Source organism: Saimiri boliviensis, chromosome 2, assembly GCF_048565385.1.
Source record: "Saimiri boliviensis isolate mSaiBol1 chromosome 2, mSaiBol1.pri, whole genome shotgun sequence".
In the NCBI taxonomy this organism is placed as follows: domain Eukaryota; kingdom Metazoa; phylum Chordata; class Mammalia; order Primates; family Cebidae; genus Saimiri; species Saimiri boliviensis.
The window spans coordinates 184,411,383-184,426,473 of record NC_133450.1 but is presented as its reverse complement, the minus strand read 5'-3'; the positions used below and the strand labels follow the sequence as shown (position 1 = coordinate 184,426,473).

The 15,091-nt window shown below is 33.7% G+C and overlaps 1 long non-coding RNA gene and 1 other non-coding gene across 2 annotated transcripts in view; one reads left to right on the top strand and one right to left on the bottom strand.

Annotated features, from left to right (window-relative positions):
* The window catches only part of LOC141582860 (uncharacterized), a 646,044-nt gene that overhangs the window by 159,735 nt on the left and 471,218 nt on the right, over positions 1–15,091 (bottom strand). The window lies entirely within an intron of this gene.
* LOC120366487 (small nucleolar RNA SNORA51) lies at positions 7,227–7,358 on the top strand. Its single transcript, XR_005581141.1, has one exon. It is a non-coding gene; the product is annotated as a small nucleolar RNA SNORA51 (small nucleolar RNA).

Sequence of the window (15,091 nt, the reverse complement as noted above, 5' to 3'; positions counted from 1 at the left end):
ATGTACTTTGATTAAATAAAGCTGCTTAACATATCCATCACCTTGCTTACCTATGATTTTTAATGATGAGACACTTGAAATTTATTCTCTTATTTTGAAATACATAATACATTATTATTGGCTGTACTCACCCTGGTGTGCAATGAATCTAAAGGTGAATATTTCCACATACATTAAAAAAATCTTCCATTTTTAAATGTCACTTTTCATTAATTTTGACTCTGATACTTCTCAGCATGACATCTCCACTTATGCAATAAGCAAAATTCTTTGTACATTTTATCTTATAGGGACTTGACTTGTGCTTCATTTTCATTTTCTTTTCTAAGCCAGCTTTCTCCATCCCCTGATACCGATGCCTCAGCATCCAGTGATTAAATCCTGGCATTCCTATCACAGCCCATCTCTGTCACAATGTTTCCTGTTTTGCAGTATAATTAGTGATTAACTTTAATTACAATCATGACCACTCTATAGCAGAGGCCAAAAGGATGATTACGTATCATGTTTCATAATATTTTTTCAGTTAGATGAAGCTTCAGTGCAGCTACCCAGCTCAAATAACTATTCTGCATAACATTATACAGAGTTCAAATGAACTTACTTTATCCACTTTATCCACTCCCACCCTTAGTCATCTTACCACAGTTTAGAAAACATGTTGACTCTGGACCATGAGTCTGTAGGTAAAGGTAACAGTTATAATAATGAAAAAAATAGTATCAGATTATTCTGTATTTTTCCTGACTTAATTGATTATATCACTCATGGGCCATCAAGACATCATTCGAAAGTTTTTACAAGATTTAATTATTTAAGTGGATCCAGTTATGATTATTATAATTTATTGAATATGTGCTATGAGTATAGTACTATACTGAGTTTAACATATCCTATTCAACTTTTACCCAAAGACTCTGAATTTCTATTTTAAATATGAGGGAACCACGTCTTAGAAAAGTTAGGCAACTGACTGAGGTCATTTTGTTGTCCAGTAGCAGAGCTCAGATCCAACCTCAGTTTTATATCACCTCCTGAGCTAAGGCTCTAAACTTGTGGTTTCATATAGAAATTTCTTTAAGGGGTGCTTTAGAGAGATGGTTGTATTTTGTTATATACAATATATGAAGGTCATACCATTGTGTATTTACTCACTCGCACACTCACTTTACAAACTATTTATGGAAAACTCACTCTTTCATAAGCAATAAGTATTATTTGTAACTTCATTCAATGTTTAAGTTCCTGCTTTACTGTTACACAAGAAGGTAGTTCAAATTACTTGAAAAGGGTTTGCACACTTTCTCTGTGGGACATGAGAGAAGTCTTTTGTACAGAGGCTTCAGAATTAAAGTTTATTTTCCTGGGGAAGAAGCATAACAGACATGAGAGTTTACTGTAAGACTTATTAAAAGTCTGGAATACTCTGAAGGTTGAGCCCTTTCAGATAAAGTTCTACTCAAAGAAGGCTGGAGATCTCCAAGAAAACAAAACAAAACAACAGCGAAACATGAAGGTGGAAGTTTTGTGGCTGTGATGCAATTACTCACAGAAGTGTGGATGCAGCAGCCTAAGGTATTGCAGAAGTTGGGGATATTCACTCTCCTCTCAGGTCACATGCTATCTGCACTGGGGAATCATGGAGGGTGATAAATGTGGTAAGAGAGAAGTTGAAACAAAGAGCTAAAACCAGACCACTTGGCCAGATGCCCACTCCAGATCTCTAATTACATCTTTAACAGGAAAAAGAAAATTGTATGTTTACTGTAACATAAATCTGAAGAAGAAACAGTTATACATTCTTCCCCTTAACCTCTTTTTTCCTGTTAGAAAGATTCAACCTTTCATAGAGTATGCAGAGTATTTATCAAGGTTTTAGCCATAAGGTTTCCCAAGAACTCTAAGGAACTATGTATGAAAAGGTAAAAGAAAGTATTAACATTAAAGAAAATGATACAGAAGGAGAAATGACACGTGCATTTTAGAATCTTGTAATCTCATAAACTACTTCATTGATTTAGATTGTCCATCCCTATAAACACTTAAATGAAAATCTACGAAACATATTCAGATTGTAACTTTTCAAAATCTCAATACTGGATTATAGAATGGGCAATAAACCTTTAAAAATAATTTCATTTATATTAAATAGATTTTTTAAGTTTATTGTGGAAAAATCAAGGTCAAGGATAGATTTGCAAAAGATAAGGAAGACACTTCTCCACATTCTAGCCAACAATTTATCATTTTGGGCAATAAATCCAAAAAGCAATGTTTTCTAGTTTATGGGTGATAATTAAATCTATTGCACCTGCTAGTGAGGCTTCACTCTTTTCAGTTATTTATAATCCTTTTGCATTTCATACATGCAAAGTATCAATTTTATTGATCAAGGTGATTATGTGGATTTTTTTACCCTATGACTTGAGAGATTTCCTTATTTTGAACCATCTTTTATATCCATTGCCTATTTACATCGTGCATATTGTGCTAGGTGTTGAAGATTCAAAAGTGCATATCCATTCTATCTGTAAATCTTAGTTCCTGGAACAAAATCTATCATAAATTGGACCATGTCTCACTATCTCCACTATTAAAAGCATAGTGTAAAGCACTATCACCTGTTGCATAGGCTACTGTGGGAGTTTTCCAACTAGTTGTCCTCCTTAACTCTTGTTCATTTGGTGATAGACCAATCATCAGAATGGGTAATAAAATTAAATTTCCCAAAAGAAATGATCCCAATCTTTATCCCATTCCTATTTTACCCATATAAAAATTTACTCATCTCCAAAAGCCTTGCCTTCCCAGAAAAATAGAAGGTGGAGGTATACATAAGAGATTCCATCATACCCTTTATTTAGGGTAGTGTATCTACCCTGGAGATTTACATACAATGGGCAAGCCCAGTGACTCTTCCCTGAGAAATTCTGTTCCAGGTTGAAGGACTATGGTTGATTCACATAGTAAAGTGCTGTCCAATTTTCTCAGCAAACCTTCTGCTTCTTCAGATTACATAGGAAAAAAATATTTAATAATGATAATTTACAAGGAGACCTTAGCCTCTCACAGATACCATGGAATTACAAATGTTCCCATCAATCATAAATAGAACTTATTAAGGTGCTTTTCTCTCTTAACATAAAATATAATGATTTATATCCCAATAAAGCAAGAATACTCAATTCCCTGGGATCAATGCAGTGAGATTTCTGAAATCTTTAATGCCTTGCCCTCTTGTTCTATTCATCTCAGAATTGGTTTTGTTTTCATTTCACTCATAGAGGCTTATACTCAAGTTTAGCTTTCATCTCAATGGACCTATTTCATTTTTTTTTCTGACTTGCCAAGCTGCTACTGTTAGGTTTGCTCATATTAATCCTGTGGGGTCAGAATGACTGCTTTGTTAAAAATGATTGCATTCAGACATAACCATGGTGTAAAAGTTCTCATATAAATAGAAGGCAGGCTGTTACATACCATTAAGGTGACTAGAGGAGCCTTTTTGTTATGTTATTTTCCTCAATATGGGTGAGTACAGGTAAGTACAGAATACTACACTCATTCTTGCTTCTTCAAATGTTTCCTTTCTGCATATGCTCAGCTTTAGATGTCACATTATTTACACTTAGGTATCTTTAATAGCAAATAACTTTCAGTGTCAGCAAAAATTTTAAATAGTCTTCTTAACTAAAGAATTAAAAAAGTATCACCTTCCAGGGATTTAAGTAAAGTTCAAATAAAGTAAAATTACTAGTCTTGTATTTAAAATAAAGTGATATGTCTCTTAGCTTTTTGCAGTATAGTTCATTGAAACAGCATCCTTTCACTTAATGTTGTGGAATTCATACTTGTTAAAAATGTAGTACCTCCCGGCATTTGTTACAAAGATTTAGACAGTTGATCTGCATTTATTAGCATGGACTTCTGGTGAAAGGGGAAGGCTAGGCTTGAAAAGCCAGGGTTAAACCAAGTTGAATTAAAATGACATTGTAAGAAGCATCACATTTTGCTCTTTAGCATGAGTAAAAATTCATAAGTTGAGTGCCTATGCAGCTAAATAAATCTAAACTAATTATAATTACTGTACTATACTCATATTACCACTGGAGACTTCAAGTTTAGTTTCACAAATTTAGAGTGCTGAGATCCTTTTAGAGAAGCCCGCAAACCTAACAGTGCTTATTTGACAGTAAGTCATTAGAGGTCTACTGGTCATTTAAAAGCAGAGGTATTTTTTATTTGCATAGCTGTCTGGGTATGCTGCTCCAGTAATATACTGCCTGGGTGATTGCATTTGCAAATGTGTTAGAATATTCAGTTAATGTATGCTCTCCGAAACATGGATGGGAGAAAAAGCCCAGGCTGTTTTTAAACCTAATAGACTTTGAAAACCTGGAATATAATTTGAAGCTGAAGCCTCCAGGGATGTGAGTTCTGGAATAGCCAGTTGCAAAGTTTTTTTTTCTTGTAGAAATCTTTCACGAGAATAGCTGCAGCCCAAATACTGGTCTGTCAGAAAGTCAAAAACTGTGTCAAGAAGTGATTTCAAGGAAGTAGAATATAAGTTCAGTGCGTGGCTTAGAATCAGACAGACCTGGTTTCTGATCTGGGATCCACTGTTTATTAGTCAAGCACATTTTTTAACCTTGCTGAGTCTCGGTGTTCTTATATGTAAAATGGGAATGATGATAGTGCCAGTCTCATAAGGTTGTTTTAAAGATTAAATAAGATAATTGTATGAGCGCACGTTCCTGATGCAATTGACTGTTGTGATTGAAGCTACCTGGGTTTTCTATACACCTACAAATCATCCTCTGAGGTCTCAGAGAGGAACTTTTCTTTACAATGGAAAAGTGTTGTCTGCATAATTATCTCTGTGGCAGAGCTCCTCTTACCAAGAGGAAGCAAGAAAGCACTGTCTGCAATGATCAGGGTCATCCTCAAGGCCGTATGTTTAAACCTGAGCTCCTGGTCTTCCTCTCCAGAAGTGCTAGTGCACATTCCTGCTCTGCTGAAGGAACTCCCAGAGACAGGATGGCCCACTCCATAGCAGAGACAATTCCATGCCAAGTTGGCTGGATCTCTGGAAGATAGAGCTCCTACGTTACTCACACGGCCACCTCCCCCAAATGAAGCCTGTTTCAAGAAACGTGGTTTGGGTGGGCTCTTTTTCCTTTTTCGAATAGTCCTGCCTCTTCTCATGTTTAGTGCTGACCCAGTGTAGAAGACGGTATTTTCTGACACCAAGTATAAGTTTAGTTCAGGAACATCGTTGCCCTTACCTGCTGCTGAGCATTGGTTAGCACTACCTTATCCTGCCTCAATACATTTTTTCTAACTTTAATCTTAGTATCTCAGTTTCTTCCCTCCCAGGAGGACCCTGGGCTCTAAATGCAAATTAGTATACCATGTTCCCAGAACTTTGCACTTGAAGGTAGGAAAGCTGTTTTACAAATACGTAGACGGTGGGCTTCAAGTTGGCATTCTGAATCAATCTCTATATTATATGCTGAAAGCTCCAGCATAATTTTCATGTTCTAATTCATCAGTCATCCTCTACATTATTTTACCTAATTGCCAAATAAGTATTACGTGTGGGAAATATCTCTATTTGATATGTGAGGAAGTTGAAGCACAGTTCAGTTCAATGCCCAAGATCATCTAACAATTGAGAGAACTAGGACTGCACTCAGTTATTATAAATCCAGCAATTATTCTTCAGAAACACAGAAACTTATTTTTTCTTTGGTCATATTTAAAATAGTAGTCTATATATTAGAAATACACTTGCCTATTTTTCTATTTTTTATTAAATAATTTTAAGATAACTTTTTAAAAGCAGATTGCATTGCTGAAACAGCTATGTATAAACATTAATTGAATATAAAGTGATTTGAATAGGTTGAGTATCCCTAATCAAAAATCCAAAATCTGAAATGCTTAAATGAGCATTTTCGCCGAGCATCATGTCAGCACTCAGAAGGTTTCAGAATTTTGAGCATTTTGAATTTTGGATTTTCAGACTTAGGGCTGCTGAATATAATGCAGATATCCTCAAATCTAAAAGAAAAAAAATCCAAAGTTCAAAACATTTCTAGTCCCAAGAATTTCAAATATGGAATACTCAACCAGTATTAATAGAGACAAATTTGAAGAAATAACATCACAATACTTATTCCCATTAAGCACTACTTAATGTAAGCCTAATGTTCTTTCTTCTGCTTAAGAATTACTTGCTCCAAACTTCTGGTACTTCTTACACCAGAGTCTGGGACTCACTCTGCTTGGACATTAAGCAGTCTTCTAAATGCTTGCCTTGGCCTCAATGTTTTCCATCTATCATAAGTTTGCAAACGGTAGACTTATGGCTTTAAAGCTAGCAAGGCCGTTCTGCTGATCAGTACAACATACTAGAAAGAATACGAATTTGGAGGCTAACAGATATGGGTTCATAATTTACTCTTCACAAACTTTGACAAATTTCTTTAACTCTTTGAGTATACTTTTCTCGTTTGTAAAAATAATTAAGGTGAGTCACTCAACTGAAAAGTTACTGTTCTAAAAACTAAATACTTGCCTGTTTGACTTCAAAACCAGTGCTCAGTCCACTAGATCATGCCACCTCCAGGGATTTCTCTCTGGTTCTTGTGTTCTAATTTTCAAACATAAAGTTATGAGGTAGCAATTCAAAGTCTACTGCAGCCCTTGTCCTGGGAATCACAGCCCTTTAAATGTCTCAGATCAAGAATTCTATTCCTTGATTTACAGTGTGAAATTTTGAATATGCATATTTTCCTTGTGAAAGGAGTCACAAATATCCTCAGGTTTCCAAAGGAATCCTTGCCAAAAAAATGTTAAGAATAATTTCCTTGTAATCTAAAATGTTTTCTGACTTTCAATAGTGAATGACTTATGCCTGAGAGGGGAACCTCCACGTAGTTCTTGGTTTTAGTGCTAGTATCCCAAGATCCTGATATCCTGATAACCTGCTATAAATCAACACATATTTAGAGTCCAGAAACTGTCCCTAGATACTCATCCCAACAGTCCTGTCCAGGTTAATATTATTCCAGTAATGGAGAGAAGAGATGTGTGGTATAAAGGGAAATCTCTTCAAAACCTAGTACAATTTAATAAAAACATTGATAAAATAGAAAAAAAAAAAACCAACCTTCCACGCTTCATTTTTGGATGTAGTCATTGCTTTAAAAGAGCAAGACAGAAGCCTCCTGATGCTTACCACAGGCTGTGTTCTTACACTGACTGTATGAAAAGAGGAGGTAGAGTAAACCTACTCCATATAATCCTCAGCTCTGGCCCTGTGTCTGGTCTGTATTATGAATGGGGGAACATAGAGAAAATGAAAAAGAAAAAAAAAAAAAGCAAGATAGGCTGGGTGTGGTGGCTCATGCTTGTAATTTCAGCATTTTGGGAGGCCAAGGCAGGCAGATAACTTGAGGTCAGGAGTTCAAGACCGGCCTGACCAACGTGGTGAAACCCTGTCCTACTAAAGATACAAAAATTAGCCTGGTGTGGTGGCGGGTCCCTGTAATCCAAACTGCTCAGGAGGCTGAGGCAGGAGAATGCTTAAACCCAGGAGGCGGAAGTTGCACTGAGCCGAGATCATGCCATTGCACTCCAGCCTGGGCAACAGAGCAAGACTTTGTCTCAAAAAAGAAAATAACAAAACAGCAAGGTAGACAGTAGGGTAGATTAGGAAACCAGGAATGGTGATCTTGCATATTGCTGAAGGGAGGTACCATTGGCTACGTTCCTGCCCTTTCTAGACCTGGGAATATTTACATTTACTTTAACCTCTGGAGATGTCTGTGAACAACTGCTTATCTCAGGACCTAACAATAATTGTGTAGCTACAAGTTATTTGTTTTTATAAATATTTTTAGTTTTGGTGGAGGTAGCAGTTTACACCTGTTACAGGGTATAGAGACGTGTCTATTGATGCTGACAACATCATGGAATTTCTGGAATGAATAAGAGAACAGTCTGTGTTGGGAGAATGTGAAGCAACCTATTTACAATAAAGATATATTGTAAATAGGGCAAGCACATTTCTTGGTAGAGAACTGGGTAATACATAATTTTTTAAATTATGAATATAATAAAAGCTGTCCATCCTGTTTATATTTATAGAGCTTTATGTTCTTCATAGCCTAACAGATTAATTTGCTCAAGCCATATAAAGAAAAATAAAGTAAAATATTCCTTTACTTGCACTAAAAAGGGGAACTAATGTTTCATGAGTGCTTACAACATGATGTACTTTAGGAGGAAAAGAGTCATAAAAATTCTTGAATTTGTTCTGTTGTTTCATGATGTTCAGAGTGGAAATAACAGAACGGGCTCAGAGAAGTACGTCAGGTTCTCCTGTGACACACAGCCTGTAAGTGGTAGAGCCAAGAGTCAAACCCAGCTTCCCTGACTCCCTGTTCAGTAAACCATCTATTACTTGACACTTGATGAAAAAGAATTCCAAGAAGAAGATGTTACCTGTGGAATTGAATACAGGAATTCCTATAGGAATACCTATAGGAATTATAGGAATATGCTAAGAAATAATCTGCACTTTAATGTGGAACAAGTTTTACATAAAGCCCCTGCTTGAGTGTACCAATTGAGTTTTAAAGGCATTCCTATTTTGACAGTATACCCAACTGGAAAGTTCTTAAAGTGACATACTTTTCCACTGTAGCATTATCTATAATAAACACTAACTAATGAATACTTCATGAGCAGAATAACTAACTCAACATGCTTATAGCAACAGGTTATCATGCTCGGTTATTACGCATTTATTCATTCAATACCTCCTTACTAATAGATTTCTGTATTGGCTCTGTACTAGATGCTGGAGAAACCAAAGTGGAAAACAGAGACTTAGTAAAATCTGTATCATTTTATGGATATGTGTATAATCATCTGAATTTTTAGAATTTTCTGATAATTTAAATTATTTTTGAAGAGTTCAGTCCTCACTTCATATAGGCAGAGAAAGTAGCAGGGTAATGCTGTAGTACATCCCTCCCAATTTAAGCTCAAAAGACCAGAATAAATTTAAGAAAGGGATACCTCCATCTATTCAGTCTTTGGCATTATATCTCACAGTGTTAACCAGGGATATGGGGATGAGACCATAGTAGAATCCAAACCAACAGTTTAAGCAAACAGAATGAGAGGATCCTGGACATCCACTATGTAATGGCCCATATAAAAAGGACAATAAGTTAATACTTAATTGATTCAATATAATTTAAAAACCATAAGGGGAAGAGACTCTGACTTTTCCTTCCACCAATAACATGACTACTAAATCCCACTAGAAAAGTTGGATAGAGTATATTAAACTCTGCATGTTTGAAAGCACTTAAAGTATGTGTTAAGTTAAACCTGATATTCACCTATGCTTTTCCCTTTATAATACATGATAATTTATAAGAGGCAACCTAGACACTAAGACACTGAGCAGTAACTGTTGGCAATCTCACAGAACAGAGAAAGCAAAAAATGGAGTTTTAGGAAGGCAAACTAGAAGAGACCACAAAACACAGTACAAGCTTCCAGTTGGGGCAAAAAAAAGGGGACATTCATAGGAATGTAGATAAAAACTAGAACTAGATTAGCACTCATCAAGAATGAAGCCAAGCTTTAAATCAGCTCAATCCCATACTAGATTAAGATTACTTGGCACTAGCCAATAGCCTGCCAGAAACAAAACACATCCTCTCTAGCAAAGATAATCTTACCCAGAGCTTAAATTATCTCTGTAATTTTCCAATTTATAGTGCTCAGCATTTACTAGAAAATTACCTGGCATGCCAAGAGAAAAGAACAATTGGCAAAAAAAAAAAAAAAAAAAAAACCCAGAAAATAGAAACATATCCACAGAAGACCCTGATTGATTTTAAATAACTATAATTAGCATGCCTAAGAAAACATAAGTCACAATTTAGTATTTCACCAGGTAACTGAATCACATAAAAAATAATTTAATGAAAGTTCTAGAACAGAAAACAATAATAAAAATTTAAGAGCTTTATATATTTTCTCTTGCGATAGAATGGCCCAAGACTCATACGAATATGCTCTTTATTATGACCAACATTTGCATATGAAAGGAGATTGACCGCAGAGAATCTCAGAACCCTGGGGTAAGACTTTGCAAGGCCTGTTTTATTCAACTTGACTACCTTTGACTCATCGGGTCTGAAATTGTGAAATTGCTTTTGATGTCACAAATCTGAATTACATGCTATGTTCTCTATCCACTATAAACTTCTCTATGTTTTCTTATACCCTAACACATAGAATACTATGTTCTCAAACACTGCTATTTTCTCATTGCATTATAAACTTTTCCTACATGAAAAAAATTATGTTAAAAATGTAAAGAAAAACTTTGACAAGCTTGTATATATTCAAGGTGTACAATGTAGTAATGTTATATACATATAGATTGTGAAATAATTACCACAATCAAATTAACATATCCATCACTACCTATGTTGAGCCTTAGACAGCAGGAACTTTTAAATATTATAACTGAATAAACTTTCCCTACCTTACCTTTTATCACATGGAACTTTAATTAGTTATTTTTCTATATTTCCTACTAGACTCTTTATTCTATGAGAGCAGACAGCCATCATGTTGAGGCTTTTCTATTTAACACTTTCCACAATACTTATAAATTATCCCCTGGGTTCAAAGAAAGCATTCTGCCTATCACCTGATACTTCATAATTTGACTACAGGCTCCATGTTATTAGAAAATAGTACATATTCATTTCTAAGAAAAATTTTGAAACAAGACTTCCACTGTTCAGAATGCATTACTCTATTAAATATAAGGATGACAGATGATTTTGGTACGTTTCTTTTCTATGAAAGCATGTTGAATCATGGCATAGATTTAAGTAGAAGAAACTAAGCAAAGACATATTAACATTTTCCAGTTTTCAGAATGAGGGTTAAAGACCAAAGCGATTCATGAGTTAAACAAGCTATCGGAACACATACTGAAAAGTTCTTTCATTGTTCCAAAACATCTGTATTGTTCTAAAACATCTGTATTGTTCTCTCTGAATTAGGAACTGTCACTTGAAGCAAATACAGGTTAATAATCACATCAGGGTAAACAGAGTATCCATTACCTCAAGCATTTATCATTTGTTTGTGTTAAAAACATTTCAAATATACTATCTTAGTTATTTAAAATGATGGATACCGCATTTACCCTGATATATTATTACACTTTATATGCCTGCTTTAAAAATCTCATGTATCTCATGTATCCACCTACTTGGTACCCATAAAAATTAAAAATTAAAGAAGATGCATGTAGGCATCTAAAGTTCAGCCTAGCGAAAAAGGAAGTAGTGCCAGGAGGGAGAGGGAGCTTAGCTTCAAATTGTTCCCTTAGCTGAAACTGGACCATGGGAAACGAGATGGGAAAAGTTCCTCTTGGCTACAGCTTTATATACAGAGGAGAAAACATAAAAAAACAAGTTCTTCTATTGTCTCTGTACACACACCCCAATGCCTATAAGGTGCTTAATCCATCATGTGCTTATTTTATGTTATACTAGTAAACTCTCACACATAAGCTTCAAGAAAATCCTGGCAGCATTTAGAAGGAGATTGAGCATGACTGAAGAGAATCTACCTACATAGTTTTTCCATGAATGGAAGGCCTGCCTGGAGTTTTTGTGCAAGACTGAGTGGAGAAATGTATAGCATGGAGTTTATTGTCTCTCAAAAATTGCTATAATGAAAAAGGGAAAAGCTTCAGTGTGCCCTTATGTTCTTCTGGAAAGGTTTTACAACAAGCTAACTAACTACCCAACAAAACTAAATAAAATGAAAATATCTAGAAAGGATGCAGCAAACTACCATGACATGTGTATACCTATGTAAAACTCCTGCACGATCTGCACATGTACCCCAGAACTTAAAGTATAATAAACATAAATAAATAGATCCTGTTCTGTGCAATCAACAAAACCGTAAAACTGAATATAATATTAATCCTAATAAAAAAGATTGAAAAAGAATTCATATCAATGACCATAAAATAATAAGGAAGATGACTGTAGTTAAGGAAGGTGAACTAATTACTATAACTTAAAGATAGAATTGTAAATAATAGACACACAAATTAAGAAAAACCTATAACAAGTAAAATTTCAGATCTGATGTGGAATATAAATTTCAGAGAGGTAAAAATAATATGAGAACATATTATATACATATACATGGCAAAGGGCACCAATATATCCAACATTAGGAGTCAGGAAGAAGAGATAGTAAAAGGAAAACAAGAGAATGATCTAAGATGTACTGGAAGAAAGGTTTCCTTATGAGAAGATCAATTAGCAAAGTTAAAGTGACTTACAGTAGTCCCAGAAAATTAAATAAACAAGGCTCATATATACATGTTAAAAATAACAATTATAATTAATATAATCAGTTATAACAATATAATTATAGACAATAATTACTAATTATAAAACATTATCATTACTGATTATGTTAATTACATAATTAAGATAATTCACTATAAGTAATTAATAATAATTGCTGTTATATGTTAATTATATAATTAAGATAATTTACTATGAGTAATTAATAATAATTGCTATTATTTTATTTTTTTAAAAAAACAACTTATAAGCATTCAGGAGCACTGAGCCTCCTGGTCCCTCCCTCTATATCCCAAAAAGCAGTCTTATTTAAAGAAGAAATATTAGGCCATCCTGAGTTCATTCACATCATTAAAAATAAGGAAGGAGTAAAAAAGTATTTTTATAGAGTTTTGAGAATAAAAAAGGTCTGTGGCTAGAAAGTGCTTTACCCAGTCAAACTGTCATTTATATATGAAAAGAACAGCAATATAATCTTAAATACACAACTGTATGCTTCATATAGAAATTACTAAACGTTGCATCTCAGGTAATGGAAGGATGATTAAGAATAAGTTCTCAAGAATGGAAAAAGTTATCAATAAAAAAGAGTATCAGTACTGGTACTAAAATGTAAAATGTAATCTAAATTTAAATATGATTACAGCTAAAAATGCAAATGCCATAAGTCCTAAAAAAGAGTATACTAACATAATAAAAATTACTAAAAACAAAAATAATAAAAAATTTGAGATTATATATCTAATAAAACAATAGAAGAGAGAACAAAGATGTAAGGAAGTAATTTTGTGAATTCAGTTGATGCAGGTCAGAGTAAATGCACTCATGTATTTTTGTTAGTAATTAGAAAATATAGTTTCAATGTTGAAAATGATAATATAACTGTACTAGTTACTATTATTATTTTAATTTAATAATACATGTAATAATTTCATTTATTATTAATACATTACTATTCTTTATTAATGTTACACAATAAAATATATACGACTTTAAAAATTGGCTCAGAAAGACAAAAAGGAAAATCATCCCCATGATACTCTGGACACATGATATAAATGGGGCTATAAAGAGGACACTATATGAAATTTACAACAGACTTTAATAATGTGACATTGTAGTCGTATTCAAATAAAGAGAGTCTTTAACCTCAAAATTTTAATTCCCAGCGAAGTTACTAATTTCAATCTTGATCAAAGTCTCTATGGATTGCTTTAATTATATGCTCAACAGTGAAGCAATCAGGTCAGTACAAAAAAACAAATATGCTGGGAAGTTTATGGTAGTGAAGCTTATTGTAGTAAAAAATTAGAAACTGCCAAAATTTATTATTAAAGAGTTAATTAAACAAAGTAAGACAGGTCTATATTACAATGCAGCCATTACAAAGAAAGATGAAGATCTATGTTTCTTGAAATGGAGAGACTCACAAAACATGTTATTTATTTGAAAATATTGAAAAATGACATATATGATGATCTTATTTATGTAAGCAACACAGGTAAACATGTATCAAACATGTTTGCAAAAAATATTTATAGGCTGGGCATGGTGGATCATGCCTATAATCCCAGCACTTTGGGAGGACAAGGTAGAAAGATCACTTGGGGCCAGGAGCTCTTTGAGGCTAACAACAGCCTGGGCAACATAAGGAGATCCCATCTCCACAAAAAATAAAAAATAAAATTTAAAAGTGAAAATTTTAAAAAAAGCAGTGGAAATTCTAGGTACATAGAATTCAGGGAATTTGTTTTATGTCATTTAGCTTTTTGTATTTTTTAACTTTCTAAAAACATGTAATTGAAAAAGTAAAAATATTAACATATAAATATTACTAAGAAGCACACAAAACTAGGAACATAATGGCAGGCTAGCTAGCCTGTATGAGGGAAGAAGAGTTAGTTTTCTGTAGGGCTTTTTTTTTTTTTTTACAAAGCATTTGGGGAACAGACAAATATTTTAATTAAAAAGCACAACAAAAAACTGGAAATCACAATAAGAAGAATACAAATAATGTCTAATAGCAAGATCTAAATAAATAAATAAATGGGATATCTTGTTGGCAATACATTTTGCACCAAATAGGCACTCAATATATAAATTAAATCAACAGTGCAGAAATAAAGTATCCATTGAAAATAGGGTTTTTAAATAAAAATTCAAGCAGAAAATAAAGTTTTATCATTTTAATATGTCAAGAACACACAAAAACATTTACATGTTAATATTCAATGCAGAGGTGAGAAAAAAACTGAAATTCTTACACTCTACTGCTCTGATTATAAACTATTAAAAATACAGAGATAAATTTGCTTGCATTTATGAAAATATAATACTATTCTAAGAATCATGAATTTTATTTATTTTGTAAAGATGTGTGTGAAACCACGTTCAGTGATATTTAGAATAGATTAGAACTAAAGACAAAAATTACATGATTAACTCAATAGATGCAGAAAAGGCCTTTGATAATATTCAACATCTCTTCATATTAAAAACTCCCAATAAACTACGTAGTGAAGGAATATCTCAAAATAATAAGAGCCATATGTGCAAACCAACAGACAGTATCATACTGAGTGGGAAGAAGCTGGAAACATTTCCCTTGAAAACTGGCACAAGACAAGGATACCCCCTCTCACCACTCTCAT